General features: G+C 41.2%; 1 protein-coding gene across 1 annotated transcript in view; it reads left to right on the top strand.

Moving 5' to 3' along the window:
- Window positions 1-10,087: 10,087 nt before the first annotated feature.
- LOC133650561 (neuroligin-3-like) overlaps window positions 10,088-20,541 on the top strand; it is a 55,514-nt gene continuing 45,060 nt past the window's right edge. Inside the window, exon 1 of the mRNA XM_062047936.1 lies at window positions 10,088-10,212. The gene's annotated coding sequence lies outside the window, so the exon portion shown is untranslated. The remainder of the gene's footprint in view (window positions 10,213-20,541) is intronic.

Here is a 20,541-nt window from a genome sequence, read left to right as displayed (position 1 = left end):
ATTTAGTAAAATGCATATAATAAATATGAGCTTTTTTTTTTTTTTACTATACATTAAAAAGTGCTTATACACATTTTATAGAAGGCACACTAAAATATTAGTATTTAACATAACTACACATTGGATTGGTCAACTCTATGAGAAGATTATTTTGAGACCCCTGCAGTCTATATGTTTGGGGGGTGGGGTATGTGTGTGTGGCATATATTTTTTGTGGATGCATGTGTGTGTATAAGCCTGCAGCGTGTGACTGTTCCGCGACCTTGGTGTTCTTGCAGCCAACAGTCAGTCCAAAGTCAACAACAACAGGTGTGTGTCCATGAGAGACAAGAAGGGAGTTTGTTGTGTCTTCGCTGCACTGTCCTTCGGGAGAGTCTCGAAGCCAGGGAAACAATCCAAGTTTGAATGTTTTGTATGCGAGTGAAAATAAAATTGCTTTTCACTTTAAATTGTCTATTACTGGTCCTCAAATTTATCCTGCAGAGCAGACGGTCCGATGTTATCCAAATCACAAGAGTGTCCATAGTTCTGCCCGCATCCTCCAATCATTTGAGGCAGCTTTGGGGAACTTTGAAGGCTGCCAGCAACTTCCAATTTGTCCACAAATCAGACCAACACTTACTCCAATCAGCAGATGTCCTGTTGTCATAATTCCGAATAGGTGGGTATCTTCACGTCCTCGACTGAAGGGTTGCCAGGCACGCGGCACTCCTTGTTCTCCCAAGAGTTTGTCATGTGTCCAGCAACAACCACTCCGTCAAGACAGGCAGGTTTCCCTACACCCAAGATCTTGTCAATTTCATTGAGAGGCCAGTTAATTAGTTAGATAATTAGATTTGGAGAGCAGTGCAAAATAGGGAACAAGAAAATTAAGACAAGACAAGACAAAGAAGAAAGCAGGAGAGATAAGGGAGAGGGAAGGGGAGTGGAGAGGGAAGGGGAGTGTCCGCCCTCGATGAGTGCCTGTGAGAAAAATGTGATCGCTCCTCTCACCAGTAATTGATGACAACTGGAAATAATTCAGAATCAGAATAGTTTTTAGAATCAGAATCAAAATAATTCACAAAGTTATCACAATAAGATCAGAAATGTTGTTTTCTTATATGGTTTTCTATAGTACTCTACTTTAGATCACTATTGAATATGTTGATCAATGCCAGGTCATTTAATGTGATCGCTCCTCTCACCAGTAATTGATGACGACTCAGAATAGGAGTGAAAATAAACCACACAGTCATGACAATGGGATCAGAAATGTTGTTTTCTTATATGGTTTTACATAGTTCTTTACTTTGGGTCACTATTGGATATGTTGATGAATGCTCTGTCATTTAATGTGATCGATCCTCTCCCCAGTAATTGATGACAACTGGAAATAATCATGGCAATAGGATCAGAAATGTGCGATTTGTTTTTGTTTTCTTACATGGTTTTATGTAATACTCTACTTAATGTCACTACCAGATATGTTTATCAATGCTTTTTCATTTAATGTGATCACTTCTCTCCCAGTAATTGATGACAACTGAAAATAATCCACAAAGTCTTGGCAAAAGCAGCAAAAAAATAGTTTTCTTATTATATAGTATATAGTTATTTACTTTAGGTCACTATTAGATATGTTGATTAACGCTATGTCATTTAATGTGATCGGTCCTCTTACGAGTAATTGATGACAACTTGAAAAAAGACTGGAAATAATCCAGTTATGGCAATAGGATCCGAACTGGGCGATTTTTTTTGTTTTTCTTATATTGTACTCTACTTTAGGTAACTATTACAGATGTTGAGCAATGCTATAGTGAGCATTTAAGACTAGAATAACAAGTCAGTATAGAACACACACATGGCTGACAAGGCCCAACTGATATCAGAACCTGTGCTTGTTTCCCATCTGCAGATTACTACTTCAGAGAAGATTACAATAAATACATCTGCTGTATCTGTACCTTTATCCAGAATCCTCGCCAGAAAATAATGGCTTCTTTTACTCTTTCAAATTTTCTTGGAATCAGACAATATTTTCGGTATATTTAGATGGAATCTTTACCTGACAATATTCTGAAAATATTGTCTGATTAGAAGAAAATTTGAAAGAGTATATGAATAAGAAGACTTAATGAACCTTTTTGAGTAATGGCTTCTTTCTTTAAGGTTTCATCAATGTAAGTTTTGCATTTTTATTTAATGTGTTTTATGTTCATTTACTGATGATCGCTGCGCAAAAAGTTCATGAAATGGACAAAGCTTAATAGTATTCTCTATTCTGTTTGTTTTAATTCGAATAATGTGGAATTTTTCTACAGCCCTTTTGTTATTTGTGATTGCATTGTCAGGAATGCAGATTAGTAATCCTATGGCACATCCTCCATCTCCTCCTGGGGTATCCCAAGGAGCTCCTTTTCTGATCATTTTATTGTATTCCAGGACAGCCCCTGGGTCTTTTCCTAGCTGAATGTGCAACTCAGCAAAGCGTTGCATTTATTTCCCACAGGGAAGAACGTTTTAGGGCTTTTTTATGCATTTTACCATCTTGTGTCCTTTACACATCTCTCCCTTACTTGAGTTTATATACCCTCAAGTGAAGCTCCTCCCTTGAGTCTGGTCTGCAAGGGGTTTCATGGACTAATGACTTTCCCAAGTGAAAAATGGATAATTTATTTTACATTACTTCTTACAGTACATTCCATGAGGTAGAAACTAAAGCTAATACATACTGGTTAACATCTCCTTCACTTTCTAATATGTCTTATATAATAGCAGATGACTCATATATTTCGTCCAGAGGTGTTTGATATGTAAGCAACTGTCTGTATTTATGTACACAATGGATTTCATATAATAAAAGCAGCTTCCAGCTTCCTGGTGAGTTATCTTCAGAAAGGTGACAAAACCAATTAGGAAACTACAGTGGCCCACAGAGTCAACACTAAAAGTAACGTGCAAATGCTCCAAAAAGAAATGAGCTGCCCAATTATACTAACACAGAAATCCAATTAGAAAATGCTGCAAATGCCAAAACCATACACCCATAACAACTACTGGAAGAAATGCTACGAGATCGCAAAACGAAACGGAACTTAACCAGTCCACCAGGGTTTGAGTGACGTCCGTCTTTAAAGACATTAACAGGATGCCCAGAATTAGTTGGCTGACTTTTAAAGTATTTTACAATACAGTAGAAGCTCAGTTTACAAGATTAATTGTTTTTGTGAAGGAGCTCTTAACTCAAAACAATTGTATCCCAAATCAATGTCTCCCGTTGAAAATAACTTGACTCCCCCAAACCCCTCAAGTACAGTAGACAAACTAACTTTTAGATATTGTGTAAAAAAAAACTATCAAATAGAATATAAAAAACAACTAAAGTAGTTTTATGAAGTGATGTAATAACAATGTCCAGAATTTAACTCGGAGAGTGGACTTTTACAGTTTCTCCTTCCAGCTGCTTCTCAATCAAACACACCATCAGCAGCTTTTCCATATTTTCAAGGATTAATGTCTGCACTTTGGATACTATTTTTCCATTCTTGGCTTGGCAGACTCAATATCTGACAATCATCCACTTCTTCCCAGACTCAGCACTGTCCTCACTTTCGTCCTTCCAATGGTTGGAAAAACAAAGTAATGTCCATCTCTAGCTATAAGCTAATGCTAGCAAGTAGGACAAGATGTTTGGGGCACCCATGAAATTTAATTTAATTCATTTCAATGGGAAACAATGATTTGATATACAAGTGTTTTGAGTAAAGAGCTCCTTCCCAGAACCAATTAAGATTGCAAGTGGAGGTACCACTCTGTGGGACATGTATCAGATTTTTCCCACGTGTGAACAGTACCATTCCTATTTTTTCAAATCCAAGGCTTCCTTCGTAGGTGCTCTTAAATCTGATGTGTATCCCATACAGCAGCCTGAACACTCGGGTTCATCCGACCTATATGCAGTAAAATATGACATTTATGTTCTTCTGGTAATCCGATTGCCTTTTTTTAAATTGGTGTCAGTAAAGCAGCTCACATCATTATCCCACCGCTCTTGGCTTCCAGTCCTCACACACACGCTGCTCTGAACAGACGTCACAGCAAGTGACCCACCAACTGCCATAGCCAAAATTCTTGCCCTCTTTGCTTTCTAATTTCCCACGTGAAATTATTTGCTTACGAACATGTAGACAAAATTCTTGGTTGAGTCACAAATGTGATGGAACTAGGACTTACACCAATTAGGACCAGGGGAGTCGAAGTGGAGGGGAAAGTGGGGATGTTGTACTGTGGCCCCTAGCACATGGGGATCCCAAGAACAGGGGGACCCCTGGGGTTTTGTAGAATTTAAAAGTGTGTTTCTTGTCATTTTAATATGTAATTTATAAAAACAACATCATAAATGTTAAATTAAAATAACCTTATATTTGAACAATATGCTTGAATCAAATTAATCATTTCTACCACTACCTATACCCCAATCAAAGATGCAAAATGGTTCGTTACACCTGGATAACGGCAAATTTAACTTTGAACACTTCACTCAACACAGACGTCATACTGTCATCAAAGCCCTCCTTCAAGTATTCACATACAGCACCAACATTTTGGAACAAATCAATCAATCAATCAATGTTTATTTGTATAGCCTAAATCACAAGTGTCTCAAAGGTCTGTACAAGCCACAACGACATCCTCGGTACAGAGCCCACATACGGGCAAGGAAAACTCACCCCAGTGGGACGTCAATGTGAATGACTATGAGAAACCTTGGAGAGGACCGCATATGTGGGTAACCCCTCCCCTCTAGGGGAGACCGAAAGCAATGGATGTCGAGTGGGTCTGACATAATATTGTGAAAGTCCAACACATCAGCAAAAGTCCAGTCCATGGTGGGGCCAGCAGGAACCATCCCGAGCGGAGACGGGTCAGCAGCGTAGAGATGTCCCCATCCGATGAACAGGCTAGCGGTCCACCCCTGGTTGGGAGAAGAGTAGAAAAGAAAAGAAAAGAAAAGAAACGGCAGATCAACTGGTCTAAAAAGGGAGTCTATTTAAAGGCTAGAGTATACAAATGAGTTTTAAGATGAGACTTAAATGCTTCTACTGAAGTAGCATCTGTAACTTTTACCGGGAGGGCATTCCATAGTATTGGAGCCCGAATAGAAAACGCTCTATAGCCCGCAGACTTTTTTTGGGCTCTGGGAATCACTAATAAGCCGGAGTTCTTTGAACGCAGATTTCTTGCCGGGACATATGGTACAATACAATCGGCAAGATAGGCAGGAGCTTGACCGTGTAGTATTTTATACGTAAGTAGTAAAACCTTAAAGTCGCATCTTAGGTGCACAGGAAGCCAGTGCAGGTGAGCCAGTATAGGCGTAATATGATCAAACTTTCTTGTTTTTGTCAAAAGTCTAGCAGCCGCATTTTGTACCATCACTAATCTTTTAATGCTAGACATAGGGAGGCCCGAAAATAAAACGTTACAGTAATCAAGACGAGATGTAACGAACGCATGGATAATGATCTCAGCATCGTTTGTGGACAAAATGGAACGAATTTTAGCGATATTGCGGAGATGAAACAAGGCCGTTTTAGTAACACTCTTAATGTGTGACTCAAACGAGAGAGTTGGGTCGAAGATAATACCCAGATTCTTTACCGAGTCGCCTTGTTTAATTGTTTGGTTGTCAAATGTTAAGGTGGTATTATTAAATAGATGTCGGTGTTAGCGGACATCCATTGTTTAATTTCATTAAGACACGCCTCCAGCTGACTACAATCCGGCGTGTTGGTCAGCTTTAGGGGCATGTAGAGTTGAGTGTCATCAGCATAACAGTGAAAGCTAACACCGTATTTGCGTATGATGTCACCTAGCGGCAGCATGTAAATACTAAAGAGTGCAGGGCCAAGAACCGAACCCTGGGGAACTCCGCACGTTACCTTAACATAGTCCGAGGTCACATTGTTATGGGAGACACACTGCATCCTGTCAGTAAGATAAGAGTTAAACCAAGACAAGGCTAAGTCTGACATCTCAATACGCGTTTTGATACGCTCTAATAAAATATTATGATCAACAGTATCGAAAGCTGCGCTAAGATCAAGAAGCAGCAACATAGATGACGCATCAGAATCCATCGTTAGCAATAGATCATTAGTCATTTTTGCGAGGGCTGTCTCCGTAGAGTGATTTGCCCTGAAACCGGATTGAAAAGGTTCACAGAGATTGTTAGACGCTAAGTGTTCATTTAGCTGCTGTGCGACAATTTTTTCGAGAATTTTCGAGATAAACGGAAGGTGGGACACCGGCCGGTAGTTTACCATGAGGTCAGGATCGAGGTTAGGTCTTTTGAGCAGAGGATGAATAACCGCTTTTTTGAATGCTAGGGGAACAGTGCCAGAGGAAAGTGATAAGTTTATAATATTTAAGACTGATGGACCTAATAATACAAAAAGCTCCTTGATAAGTTTCCCAGGAATTGTGTCAAGTAAACAGGTTGTTTGTTTTGTCCCATTTACACATTTTAACAATTCCTCCAATGTTATTTCATCAAAGAGAGAGAAACTATTTTGGAGGGCAGTGTCCGTCGTATATACAGTCGTATTTGTGTTAATAGAACCCAGTTGTATTTGAGATGCATTGTCTTTAATCTCTTTTCTAATGACTTCAATTTTCTTATTAAATAAATTCATAAAGTCATCTGCTGAGTGGGTGGAGCTACTGGGAGGAGTCCCTTGTTGGGTTAGCGATGCTACTGTACTAAACAAAAATTTAGGATCATTTTTGTTGAGGTGGATGAGATTTGAGTAATATTTAGCTTTAGCTGAGGTAAGCATGCGTTTATAAGTTATTAAACTATCACTCCATGCTTGATGGAAAACCTCAAGTTTAGTCGCACGCCATTTGCGTTCCAGCTTTCTACATGATAATTTCTGGGCTTTAGTTTCTTCTGTAAACCATGGGGTACGCCTTTTAGGGGCCCTTTTTAGCTTTAGCGGTGCTACACTATCAATGGTGTCGCGCAGGGCGTCGTTAAAGTTGTTAGTGAGGTTATCAATAGAGCCCACATAATTTCGGAATGGTGCCATTACCGAAGGCAGTAGGTCAGTAAGAGTCGTCGTTGTGGCAGCATTAATGTTGCGGCTGCTATAGTAGTTATTATTATTATTATTAGTTTGTTGACAATGAGTCAGAATTTCGAATTTTATAAGGTAATGATCGGACATTACTTTAGTGTACGGGAGTATCGTAACTTTGGAGGTGGTGACACCCCTGACAAGCACTAGATCTATCGTATTACTGTTGCGATGCGTGGGTTCATTTATTATTTGTGTAAGACCACAGCTATCAATTATAGTCTGGAGCACCACGCATGGAGGGTCCGATGGGGTATTCATATGGATGTTAAAGTCTCCCATTATGATTATATTGTCGCCGTGCGTCACTAGATCAGCAACAAACTCTGAAAATTCATTGATAAAGTCCGAATAGGGCCCTGGGGGGCGGTAGATGACAGCCAGGTGCAGAGGCAGCGGTGTGACAAACCTCATAGTTAGCACCTCAAACGAGTTATTCTATTCGAGTCTATTTTACGCTTTGAAGTAAAGGACAGTTTGACAGATCATATTTAAATGAATAATGACAGGTTGTATGATTATTCAAATTCATATTCTGGCCACTTTGTATTAATTTGTTAGCACTTTTTGTAAAAAATATATATATATTAAAATTCAAATTACTATTAAAATTAAAATTAAAACAAAAAATATTTTGGGGTTTATCTAATTATGTTGTAGTCTAGATATGTTGATCCCATCTTTTAAAGTCAAAAACCTAATTGGGTTTTTTACATTCATGCAATATAAGACTGTCAACGTTAACATGTTAACACATGTAAATAATGAAAAAAAAAAAGTAGTTTATCCACTTTTTTATCAAGTAGCTTTTCCTGTAGTTTAGCTACTTTCAGGCCCATGTAGCTAGGTATCTTACATCAAAGCTACAAAGACAGAAAATGGACTGCGAATCCAGGCCACACAAATACGGAGAAAACACAATGACCTGGATGAATGAGAACATCATACATACGTAGAAAATTCATGATGATTGGTTGGTGTTCGTATGTTGAATTACAATTGGCTGTTAGGGCGAAACATTACAGACTGGCCAATCAGAGGCAAGATAAAGCAGGTCATCGACACTTGTAAGCAAATTCATAACAGTCACAAACTCATGTCACATGACGGCTGACGATGAGGGAGTAAGAGACAGAGGTATGCTTCGAGCTGACCACTCAAAAAAAAATAACTTTCTTGAAAATGGCAGAGGAATTCTCTCCCGCATATTAGATGTTTCCTTTAGTGATGAATATAACGTGCAGGAAACACACAATAATGTGTGTCTTTGGCCATATTTAAATTGTTAATAATGGACCCTTATTGTACACTCTCAGTTACATTAACATTGATATTATAAATGTGGGACCATAGATATAAATGTTGTTAAATGTATATATGATGTAGCAAGCTACTTTTACCATGTAGCTTGTAGTGTAGCTTGCTACAATTCTCCGGGGATAGCTTCTCTTGTAGCTTAGCTACATTTCCTTGAGAGCAACTTGTAGCTTAGCTTACTACATTTTCCAAGTAGCTTGCCCATCACTGTTGTAACTTTACTGTAAAACCATGGCTCTCTAGTTACAGTAAAGTGCTGCAATTACATTTCAAAGTAAATTACTGTAAATGTTACTGTGAAAGTAACGCATTGACTATCAAGTAGTTTTCTTTGGCGAAAACAAAAACTTAACAGTGTACGAATTTGATCAAGAAATCAGAATTACATGTCATATTCCACAGTTAGGGGCAGCGCGGTGGAACAGGGGTTAGTGCGTGTGCCTCACAATACGAAGGTCCTAGGTTGGGATCTTGCTGTGTGGAGTTTGCATGTTCTCCCCATGGCTGTGTGGGTTCCATCCAGGTACTCCGGCTTCCTCCCACCTCCAAAGACATGCACCTGGGAATAGGTTGATTGGCAACACTAAAATAGGCCCTAGTGTGTGAATGTGAGTGTGAATGTTGTTTGTCTATCTGTGTTGGCCCTGTGATGAGGTGGCGACTTGTCCAGGGTGTACCCCGCCTTCCGCATGAATGCAGCTGAGATAGGCTCTAGCACTAACCTGACTCTCGCCAGATCCTTGTAGTTCGCTGAACTCCACACAAGGATCTGGAGGCAATGCAAACTCCTTCAAGATTACAAAAAATAATGAACCAATCAGGATCGCCGGGCGAGATTTCATAGATGTGACGTAGCACCGAAGTGACTCTTTGATTCAAACAACAATGGCGAGGGGTCTTCGTTACTTAGAATATGTTCCCCTAGTGTCCAAAAAACTCTAAATTAAGTCTTTGTTACTTAGAATATGTTCCCCATACTAAAGTGTTACCAAAAACATATAACTTTGTCTTGAATTTGAAAAAAAAAAAAATATTTTTCACTAAAGAAGGGTTCGGTGAATGCACATATGAAACTGGTGGGGTTCGGCACCTCCAACAAGGTTAAGAACCACTGACCTATCATTAATTTGCATGGCTTTTCAGCACTGCAGCTTTTGTTTCTTTTTAAAAATATATAAATTAAGAGCACATTTTGCGTCATTTTGGATTTTTGCTCATAACATATGGCTTATTAATATTGTTTGTTTCTTGTTGTTGTTCTGTTTGCACATAAATCCATGAAAAGTTCATATTCCCGCACTTGTACATCTGCTAAAAGGGTTCGAGCACAATGTGTTCGCGACTCATATAGATAGGTGTTTAGTTAATGGATTGTAAATCGGGATATTCTGGGCTGTTTTTTTTTGTTTTTTTTTCGCAGGGAGAATCTAATGCACTGGCGTATCCCGGCGGTCGCCTAGCAACGCGCGGCCAGTGGGCGCCGCGGAGAGAGATCTCTGTGGTGGGCGCTCCATTAAAACCGTTGGCGCTTCTGACCTTGGCGTCGTGAATGCGCAAAGCCTGCGAGCGGCGCAGACCGTGCTAAGCAGGAGATGTGTGGTGTGAGGAGAGGTCTGTGGTAAGAGGCGGCGGGGGGGTCTCTCTGATACCGGAGGAACACGTCCACTGCCGGCCATTGTCTCATCGGCGCACCGAGCAACGGGGGTGGGAGGGGGGGGGTGCAATGGAGGACATCCAGAGATGGAGCGTCTAACCGCGTCTGGAAAAGCAGGTGAGTTAACCGACCGATGCTACCTTTTTTGTCTCTTTATGATAAATTATTTGATTTTAATAACACAGCGAAATGTGTTCCGATCCTATCTGGGCTGTGGCTTGCCCCCCACCACTCATAGATCCTGATCATTGCATTAATTAAAAAGCAGTGATGATCATGCATGAAGCATCTCCTCCCCCCAGGTATCATCCTCTGCATCAATTCCTCATGCCTTATTATTGCACGGTTCATATTGAGGAGCATTTGGGGGAGCGCACATGTCAAATTACAAGGGCATAGGGAGCCCCTGTCATGTTTTCTGGCATTGTAGTGCTTCTTAAATGCACTACAGATTCTAATCAATAGGATGTCCTCACAGGTTCTTTTGTATTAGTGGCAAATAGGTGTTGATTTGTGATGAACGTGATTATATATCAATCATTGGGTTTGAACTGGAATGCTATGGTGATTTATACTGGTGGGTTCCAGTAAACCCATGGGAGTCAGGGGTCCTCTGCATAAACATCTGAGGCCCCCCTACCTGCAATAAAACGTTATGGTTCTCCGAGGTTTACATTTTTGAACCTGTATAGTTGCTGATTTATAGGCAAATAAATGTTTTCGCTTTCTTTTTGCTCCGAAAAAAAAGTGTGTAAACTTAAATGGCTTTTATGACACAGCTTATTTGGTTTGAGTCATAAAGCCTTTCTCAACAGATTGCATTACTTGAAGCTGCAGTAGATAAGCCATACCGTTCTTGTGAAAAATTAGGGGAAAACAACTTTTTGTCTATGGGGGTATGATCATACATCTTAATTAATGTCGACCAAGCAGGCCTGAGGCGCCGAAGAACAGTACTCAACTTGTCTCGTTCTATGAGAAACCAACAAAGTGATGAGCATTATAAAAAGTTATGCGCTGCTCAGCTTTGTTTGTAAACCAGGCGAGGAAGAAGAAGAAGAAACGAGCACGTCTCGGGCTAATTAGTTTCTCGTTTTGGGAGGCACAAATTGTCTCCTGTCTTGATCTTAAATAGGTTTAGCGTCAGGAAAGCGAGCTGCTTCTCAGCGGCAGTCTTTCCTCATGCTGAAGGCAGCACTCGTCAATAAATTTGATTAAGTTAACAAGCTTGTTTTTTCCCCGTGTTCATTGACAAGCCAGTGAGAACGCGATGATGAGCAATATATACGCGCTCAGTGCAGCCATGCACAAACTATTTTGAGGAACTCTTCTCATCAGTGGCGGTTGGAGCTATGGGTCACATGGGGATTCTCTATAGGGGGATGTAAGCTACCATGTCGCGAGGTAACTTACATCAATGCTACAAGCTACAAAGAGGAAATGCACTGCGAATCCAGGCCAAAAAAAATAAAAAATACGGAGAAAACACAATGACCTGGATGAATGAGAACATCTATATGTAGAAAATCCATGATGATTGTTTTGGTGTTTATATGATGAGCATACTTGCCAACTCTCCCGATTTTCCCGAGAGACTCCCGAATTTCAGTGACCCTCCCGAAAATCTCCCAGGGCAACCATTCTCCCGAATTTCTCCCAATCTCCACCCAGACAACAATATTAAGGCACTGCCTTTGAGTGCTGGCCCAGTCACATAATATCTACGGCTTTTCACACACACAAGTGAATGCAAGTCATACTTGGTCCACAGCCATACAGGTCACACTGAGGGTGTCCGTATAAACAACTTTAAAGGCCTACTGAAATGATTTTTTTTAATTTAAACGGGAATAGCAGATCCATTCTATGTGTCATACTTGATCATTTCGCGATATTGCCATATTTTTGCTGAAAGGATTTAGTAGAGAAAATCGACGATAAAGTTTGCAACTTTTGCTCGCTGATAAAAAAAGCCTTGCCTGTACCGGAAGTAGCGTGACGTCACAGGAGCTAGTATTCCTCACAATTCCCCATTGTTTACAATGGAGCGAGAGAGATTCGGACCGAGAAAGTGACGATTACCCCATTAATTTGAGCGAGGATGAAAGATTCGTAGATGAGGAACGTTACAGTGAAGGACTTGAGAGGCAGTGATGGACATATCTTTTTTTGCTCTGACCGTAACTTAGGTACAAGCTGGCTCATTGGATTCCACACTCTCTCCTTTTTCTATTGTAAATCACAGATTTGTATTTTAAACCACCTCAGATACTATATCCTCTTGAAAATGAGAGTCGAGCACGCGAAATGGACATTTAAAGTGACTTTTATCTCCAAGACAATACATCGGTGACCCACTTAGCTACTGAGCTAACGTGCTAGCATCGTTCTCAAATGAAGATAGAAACAAAAAATACATAAACCCCTGACTGGAAGGATAGACAGAAGAGCAAAAATACTATTAAACCATGTACATGTAACTACACGTTTAAAAATTCTCAGCCTGGTAAGGCTTAACAATGCTGTTGCTAACGACACTAAGGCTAATTTAGCAACTTAGCAACCGGAACTCACAGAACTATGTACTCTCTCCTTTTTCTATTGTGTATCATGGATTTGTATTTTAAACCACCTCGGATACTATATCCTCTTGAAAATGAGAGTCGAGCACGCGAAATGGACATTTAAAGTGACTTTTATCTCCAAGACAATACATCGGTGACACACTTAGCTACTGAGCTAACGTGCTAGCATCGTTCTCAAATGAAGATAGAAACAAAATAAATAAACCCCTGACTGGAAGGATAGACAGAAGAGCAAAAATACTATTAAACCATCTACATGTAACTACACGGTTAAAAATTCTCAGCCTGGTAAGGCTTAACAATGCTGTTGCTAACGACACTAAGGCTAATTTAGCAACTTAGCAGCCGGAACTCACAGAACTATGATAAAACATTAGCGCTCCACCTACACCAGCCAGCCCTCATCTTCCCATCAACAGCCGTGCTCACCTGCGTTCCAGCGATCAACGGCGCGACGAAGGACTTCATCCGTGGGTTTGGCGGCAAGCATCAGCTAGGCGTCTTCTATCAGGGTAAGTAGTCCTTGTTGTGTTGCTGTAAGTATTGTACTTAGCCGCTAAGACACCGATCGATCCCACCTACAACGTTCTTCTTTGCAGCCTCCATTGTTCATTAAATAAATTGCAAAAGATTCACCAACACAGATGTCCAGAATACTGTGGAATTTTGTCAAAGAAAACAGAGCTTTGTGTGTTGTGTCCAATAGGGCCCAAACACTTCCGTGCATTTTATGACGTCACACGCATAAATCATATCCAAAGGAGATTTTCAACCGGAAGTGTGGCGGGAATTTTAAAATTGCACTTTATAAGTTAACCCGGCCGTATTGGCATGTGTTTCAATGTTAAGATTTCATCATTGATATATGAACTATCAGACTGCGTGGTCGGTAGTAGTGGGTTTCAGTTGGCCTTTAATACTGTTACAAATATGCGCCACACTGTGAACCCACACCAAACAAGAATGACAAACAAATTTCGGGAGAACATCCGCACCGTAACACAACATTAACACAACAGAACAAATACCCAGAACCCCTTGCAGCACGAACTCTTCTGGGACGCTATAATATACACCTCCCGCTACCCCCTAAAGACCCCGCCCCCCAACCCTGCCCACATCAACCTCTTCCCCCCTCTCCCCCCTCCATCTCCCAAATTCGGAGGTCTCAAGGTTGGCAAGTATGATGATTAGTCACAATTGGCTAAGTTTAGGGGGGGTCATCAAAACCACGAAGCAAAATCATGAAACATAATTGAAAATGGCAGAGGGATTTTTTGGTAACACTTTAGTATGGGGAACATATTGTAAGTAACAAAGACTAAACAAAGAGCGTGTTTTTGATGTCGCAAGCTACTTTTGCCGTGTAGCTTGCTATACAATTCACTTCGGATAGCTTCACCTGTAGCTTAGCTACATTTGACCGTGCTTGTAGCTTAAAATTTTTCCGCAGCTACTTTTCCAGAAAGTTAAAACTGCGGGGCGTGAATTACCCCTTTACAATTAGTCTTATTTTGTATATTCCGAAGAACAAGCGTCCTCTACGGTAGACATTTGATTTGATATTTTGTCAGAGTTACAAGAACGCTTGGCTGTTTTCAAGGACCTTCTGCCAAAAAGCTAGTCAAATATCATCTATATGACAGCACTTCAGTGTTTTTAAGAATCTGCTGCAAAAATTTGAGTTTCTCCCAAGTATTTTTAACTGAACTCGCGGGCCACCAGTTGAAAAGGCCAAATGATGAAAAAGAGACGACCTAAAATGGAGCCTTGAGGAACACTACTAGTATAAATAAATAAGTTGAACAAATGATTACTGACTGCATCTGAAGTACAGCAACACCTTAGTTACATAAATCACATTACAGAGAAAAACAATTGATAACCATCAAAAAGGGGAGGAATTAAAAGGGTTCTTTGAGGAACGCCTCAGTTATGTAAAGTTTGGACCCAAGTGTTCCATGTGTGCTGAGGTTAATTTGTGTCTTTTTTACAAAAGCTTTTTTTTGACACTGACTTTATGTAACTGAATTTTTTGCATTTGAATTTTGTGAACAGGATTTTTTTTAAATCAAATTATGCTGACTATTTCGTACATCACTCAAAAGTGCAGATTCTAACCATTGGAGTAATTTCTATAGTTTGAAAACATCCAGCGGGCTGCATTGAAACGTTAATTATGTTTTATTGTGCCAAGGTAGCCCAGTTAACTGCCTTTTTTATGCTGTTTTGCATGACCCCTGTCACGTGACTTAAAACTTGACACCTCATTGGCTGTTTCTGAGAGAGGATCAATTGCTTCTGTCTTAATTTACCAAAAGTATGTCTTGCGTTTTGAAGCAGCAAATTTTTATGCACTGAATTTGTACACACTGAATATTTTTACACTTAATTTTCATACACTGAATATTTTTACACAGAATTTTTATACACAATTTTTTTTACACAGAATTTTTATACACATTTTTTTACACTGAATTTTTACACGGTGAATATTTTTACACTGAATTTTTATTCACTGAATGTTTTTATACAGAATTTTTATACACACAGTTTTTTACACTGAATTTTCATACATTGAATTTTGTTACACTGAATTTTAAAACACTGAATTTTTATACACTGAATTTTAAAACACTGAATTTATTTTCAATGGAATGGTCAGTATAATTAGATGTAAAAAAAAATTCAGTTTGCAAAATTCAAATGCAAAAATTTCAGTTACATAAATTCAGTGTAAAACAAAAGGCACCATTAAAGACACAAGTTAACCTCTATAAGCTAGCAATGTTAAAATGTCAATGTAAGGATCTTCCAATGTGTTTACAGTGGCCCAAGTTCTTCTCTACAACAGTATAGCATTCTAGTGTTTTAGGAATTTGAAGCAAAAATGTTTGTCTCGCAAGTTTTGAACTGAACTCAGAGACCGGTATGGTTTCATTACTGGGGTTGCCAGTTGAATAGTCCTGCACGAAAAGAAGACACTTGCTTTCTCTTAGCTGCGTGACATCTTTTTACTTGTTTATGGTACAGTGATGCCCGTCGGGCAACAATCTATTCTGTGACGCTGGTTGAATTCCAAGTCAATAAAACCAATTTCCCATAGGAAATAATGCAAAGTCAATCAATTTATTCCAGGAACCTTGATTAAATAGGCAAGCAAGGTTTTAAGTATCATTCCTGCTGTTAAAAGAAAAGTTAACCATATAGCTTTAAATAGGATTGACATCATGGAGATGGAACAGGAAGGTGTTTCCATAGCAATACTGGCACTTTGTGGCGTTTTATAGGTACTGCTGGAATTATCATTATTATCATTATTGTGTCAGCACACCTGCTTTCTTTCTTTCCAATGAAAATATTTTCACATATATTTTCTGTATTTTAACTTTCTTTTTTTAAAAATACTTCCCACTACTGCATAATGTGATGAGATCCACACTATAGGATAGGAATGTTCCTTATATTTCCGAAAATGTTTCAAATGTAAACATTGACAGGTATTAACATGGCACCACCTTGGTACATCCTCATGAAAGCCAGCATCATCTGCAGTAGAAATGTTTTCTTTTGTCAGACATTTTGATGAAAGAATAAACCTGTTTTTGCAAAACACAAGTGTCCATCGCAGAGAACAAGAGTTCTCATGAGGATATAATATGAAAGATGATGATCATTTTGTACTGAACAGGAAAGCTTTTATATTTCCAGGTCAATGCTTATTATCCCACTTTTTCCTCTTTGTCTTTATTACTACCCTTCTGTGGGGATGTCACAAAAAATCTAAAGAAAAGTCAAAACACACACACATGGATGTAATGGTATAATGACATTTGTACATAGGGCTGCAGCTATTGATTATTTTTAGTAATCGAGTAATCAATCGGTCGATTAGTTTGTTCGATTAATCGAGTAATACGTCATCATCATGGCGCCGATCACGGCTGCCTCAGTGCTCTCATGCGCTCTTTTTGTTTGTTTTTGTGCGTAAATTGTGTGTCCGCATGCTCTTACACCCGCGAAGAGTTACTGAACATCACATCCATCACCCCTACGGACTTATTACCGGTCATCTTAGCGTCAGCTGTGGATTTGGTCCATTCTTTGATCAAAAGAGGGAAACCGCACCGAAGAGGAAAGCGAGCGGGCGCCCTTGTCCGTCTCCGCGGATGGGGATTACGCACGCCTTTACCTGGCATCTTTCTCTCCAACGTTCGCTCACTTGCCAACAAGATGGACGAGCTAGCTTTGCTGATGAGAAGAAACAAGGACTTTTCCTCATCTTGTGTTTTGTGCTTCATGGAGACGTGGCTGAGCGCAAGTGTCCCGGACAGCGCGGTTCAACTGGATGGCTTTCATCTTCTCCGCTAGGACCGAGACGCGGGGCTCTCCGGCAAAAAAAGAGGCGGACGAGTCTGCTTCTTCATCAACAGCAACTGGTGTACAGACGTGACGGTGATATCTCAACACTGCTCTCCTTCTCTGGAATATATTTTCATTCACTGTAAGCCCTTTTACTCACCGCGTGAGATTGTTTAATTCTTGCTGGTGGCTGTCTACATACCACCCGGCGCGGACGTGCATGACGCTCAGCGCCAGTTGCAGTCCAGATCTTACATGTGGAACGGTCTTTTCCGGACTCTCTTGTTATCGTACTTGGTGACTTTAACAAGGGAAATTTGAGCCAGGAATTACCCAAGTATAGTCAGTTTATCAAATGCCCGACCAGAGAGGAGAACACTTTGGATCACTGTTACACTACAATAAGCAAGGCATATCATGCAGTCCCGCGCGCTGCTCTCGGACTATCAGATCACGTGATGGTGCACTTAATCCCTTCATACAGACAGAGACTGAAACTGGCTAAACCTGTTATGAGGACCATTAAGTGTTTCACCGTTGAGGCTGTGGAGGAGCTGCGTGCATGTTTGGAGACGACAGACTGGGAGGAAATTGGATCGGCCACGGACAATCTGGATGAGTATACGGACACTGTGACCTCATACATTCAGTTCAATGAGGCGCGCATCATTCCAACGTGCACCAGGGCTTGTTATAACAACGACAAGCCCTGGTTCACACCCAAGCTCCGACAGCTGCGCAAGAAGATGAGGCTGCGTGGAGAAGCGGCGACCGGAGTACCTACAGAAAAGCGAAGTACCACTTCAACAGGGAAGTGGAGAAAGCTAAATCTGTGTACTCTAACCGTCTACAGAAACAGTTCCGCTCCATTGATTCTGCGGCCGTTGGGAGAGGGCTAAGGGCCCTCACGAACTATAAGCCCAAAGCCCCCCAGGCCCTGAATGACCGGACTCTCGCTCAGGGCCTCAACACACATTACTGTCGTCATGAACGGCCTTCAGCTCATCAAAGCTCTGCTCCCCCCACCATCACCCCCCACCAACGCCAGCACTTCATTAAAGGATTTAAATGATTTAAAGGACTCAAAGGACTCAAAGGACTCCAAGGACATCACAGGACTCCAAGAACATCACAGGACTTTAAAGGCCCTCTCCATCTGAGAGGAGGATGTACGCCTGCAGTTCTTGAAGCTGAATACGCGCAAGGCCCCCGGGCCGGATGGTGTCTCCTCCTCCACTCTCAGACACTGTGCGGATCAGCTGGCTCCTGTCTTCACTGACATTTTTAACACCTCCGCATGCCGTCCTGCTTTAAGACCTCCACCATTGTCCCTGTCCCCAAGAAATCACGGATCACAGGACTTAATGACTACAGGCCGGTTGCGCTGACGTCTGTGGTCATGAAGTCCTTTGAGCGCTTGGTCCTGCCCCACCTCAAGGACATCACCGCCCCCTCCTGGACCCACTGCAGTTTGCCTACAGAGCCAACAGGTCTGTGGATGATGCAGTGAACCTGGCCCTCCACTTCATCCTGGAGCATCTGGACTCCCCAGGAACCTACGCTAGGATCCTGTTTGTGGACTTCAGCTCTGCCTTCAACACCATCCTCCCTGGACTGCTACGAGACAAGCTCTACCAGCTCAGCGTGCCCGACTCCCTGTGCAGTTGGATCAATGCCTTCCTGACAGACCGAAGACAGCACGTGCGGCTGGGGAAGATTGTCTCGGACAGTCGAACCACGAACACTGGTACTCCTCAGGGCTGTGTACTTTCTCCCTGGCTCTTCTCCCTGTATACAAACTGCTGCACCTCCAGTCACCAGTCCGTAAAGCTGCTCAAGTTTGCGGATGGCACTACCCTCATCGGGCTCATCTCGGATGGCGATGAGACCGCCTACAGGAGAGAGGTGGACCGGCTGGCGTCCTGGTGCAGCCTCGACAACCTGTAGCTGAACGCCCAGAAAACAGTGGAGATGATCATGGACTCCCCCCTCACCCTGATTGACTTTCCCACCCCTGTCTCCATTGTGGACTCCTTCCGTTTCTTGGGCACCACCATCACCCAGGACCTCAAGTGGGAGCCGACCATCAGCTCCCTCATCAAGAAGGCCCAGCAGAGGATGTACTTCCTGCGGCCGCTGAGGAAACTTAAGGTGCCGACCGAGATGCTGGTGCAGTTTTACTCAGCCATCATCGAGTCCATCCTCACCTCCTCCATCACAGTGTGGTTCCCCGGCGCCACAGTCCAGGGTAAGCATCGACTGCAGCGCATCGTACGTGCTGCTGAGAGGGTGATTGGCTGCAAGCTCCCATCCCTCCAGGACCTGTTCTCCTCCAGGACCAAGAGGCGTGTGGGTCGGATCACAGCTGACTCTTCTCACCCTGGACACAAACTATTCTCCCCTCTCCCCTCAGGCAGGAGACTACAGTCCATCCAGACCCACACCTCCCACCACCTGAACAGTTTTTCCCCTCGGCCATCAGGCACATGAACAATAACTCCTAACAGTAGCTCTTTTGAATTCCTTTCTAAGTCTATAACAAGATCTGATAGCTCAGTTAGAGCTCTTGCTATTACCAAATCTGTGTTATATGTGTTTTATGTTGCACGATTGCACCAAGAAAAATTCCTAGTTTGTGAACCCGTTCTCAAACAATAGCAATAAAACTATTCTGATTCTGATTCTGATTCTGATTGTGGTTCTGATTCTGATTCTGATTCTAATCAGATAAAACACACTTTTTAGCATCAATGTGTATTTTAGGGAAAATTATTGAAATAAACAAAAATAATTCCTGCTTGCCATAACCTTATTTTTTGTAATAAATCCACATCATCACTGTTATAATTGTGTGCATTAAAGTTTCAGAAAATAAAAACTGAAATCTCCACTGCCACCACACAGATCATGGCGCCCACACGCCACTGCATGCACTCCATTGCAGCAGCTCCACAGGAACTATGTCTGCATATTTAATGTTCCGGACATTCCGTGTAGTCTGGATTATTTTAAAAAAATTATTAGTTGGACTCATTAAACAATTAATTGAAGCAACAGAATAGCTTTAATAAAATTATTTGATGTAACAAATTAATCATTGCAGCACTGGTCAGTGGTCACACGGCATAATCGTTTGGCTTTGGATGCACATTTTTTCCCCAAAATCTAGCTTGATCTCCAAATTGTACTACTTTAAGGGTGTTCGACTTTGGAAGTTCCACTGTTGACAATGAAAAATATTTTTACATTTGGAAATGTTGTTGTTAATTCCGACTGTAGAAATGTTGTGGTCCTACACAACATTTTGCTTGTGGCCCTATTTCGGTCGATATCCTACAATGCATGGGTTAGATTTTATAAGTTGTTAATCAAATAGAACCCTCCAAGGCTCCAAATGTCAATAGTTATTGAAAATACAAATTGGTCTAGCCATGAGTTTTGGAGAAACATGCTTTTCAGGAGCCCCTTGCATCTGTGCATGTGCATAAATCCAAGGAAT

Source organism: Entelurus aequoreus, linkage group LG05, assembly GCF_033978785.1.
Source record: "Entelurus aequoreus isolate RoL-2023_Sb linkage group LG05, RoL_Eaeq_v1.1, whole genome shotgun sequence".
NCBI lineage: Eukaryota > Metazoa > Chordata > Actinopteri > Syngnathiformes > Syngnathidae > Entelurus > Entelurus aequoreus.
This window is presented reverse-complemented; position numbering and strand designations above follow the sequence as displayed.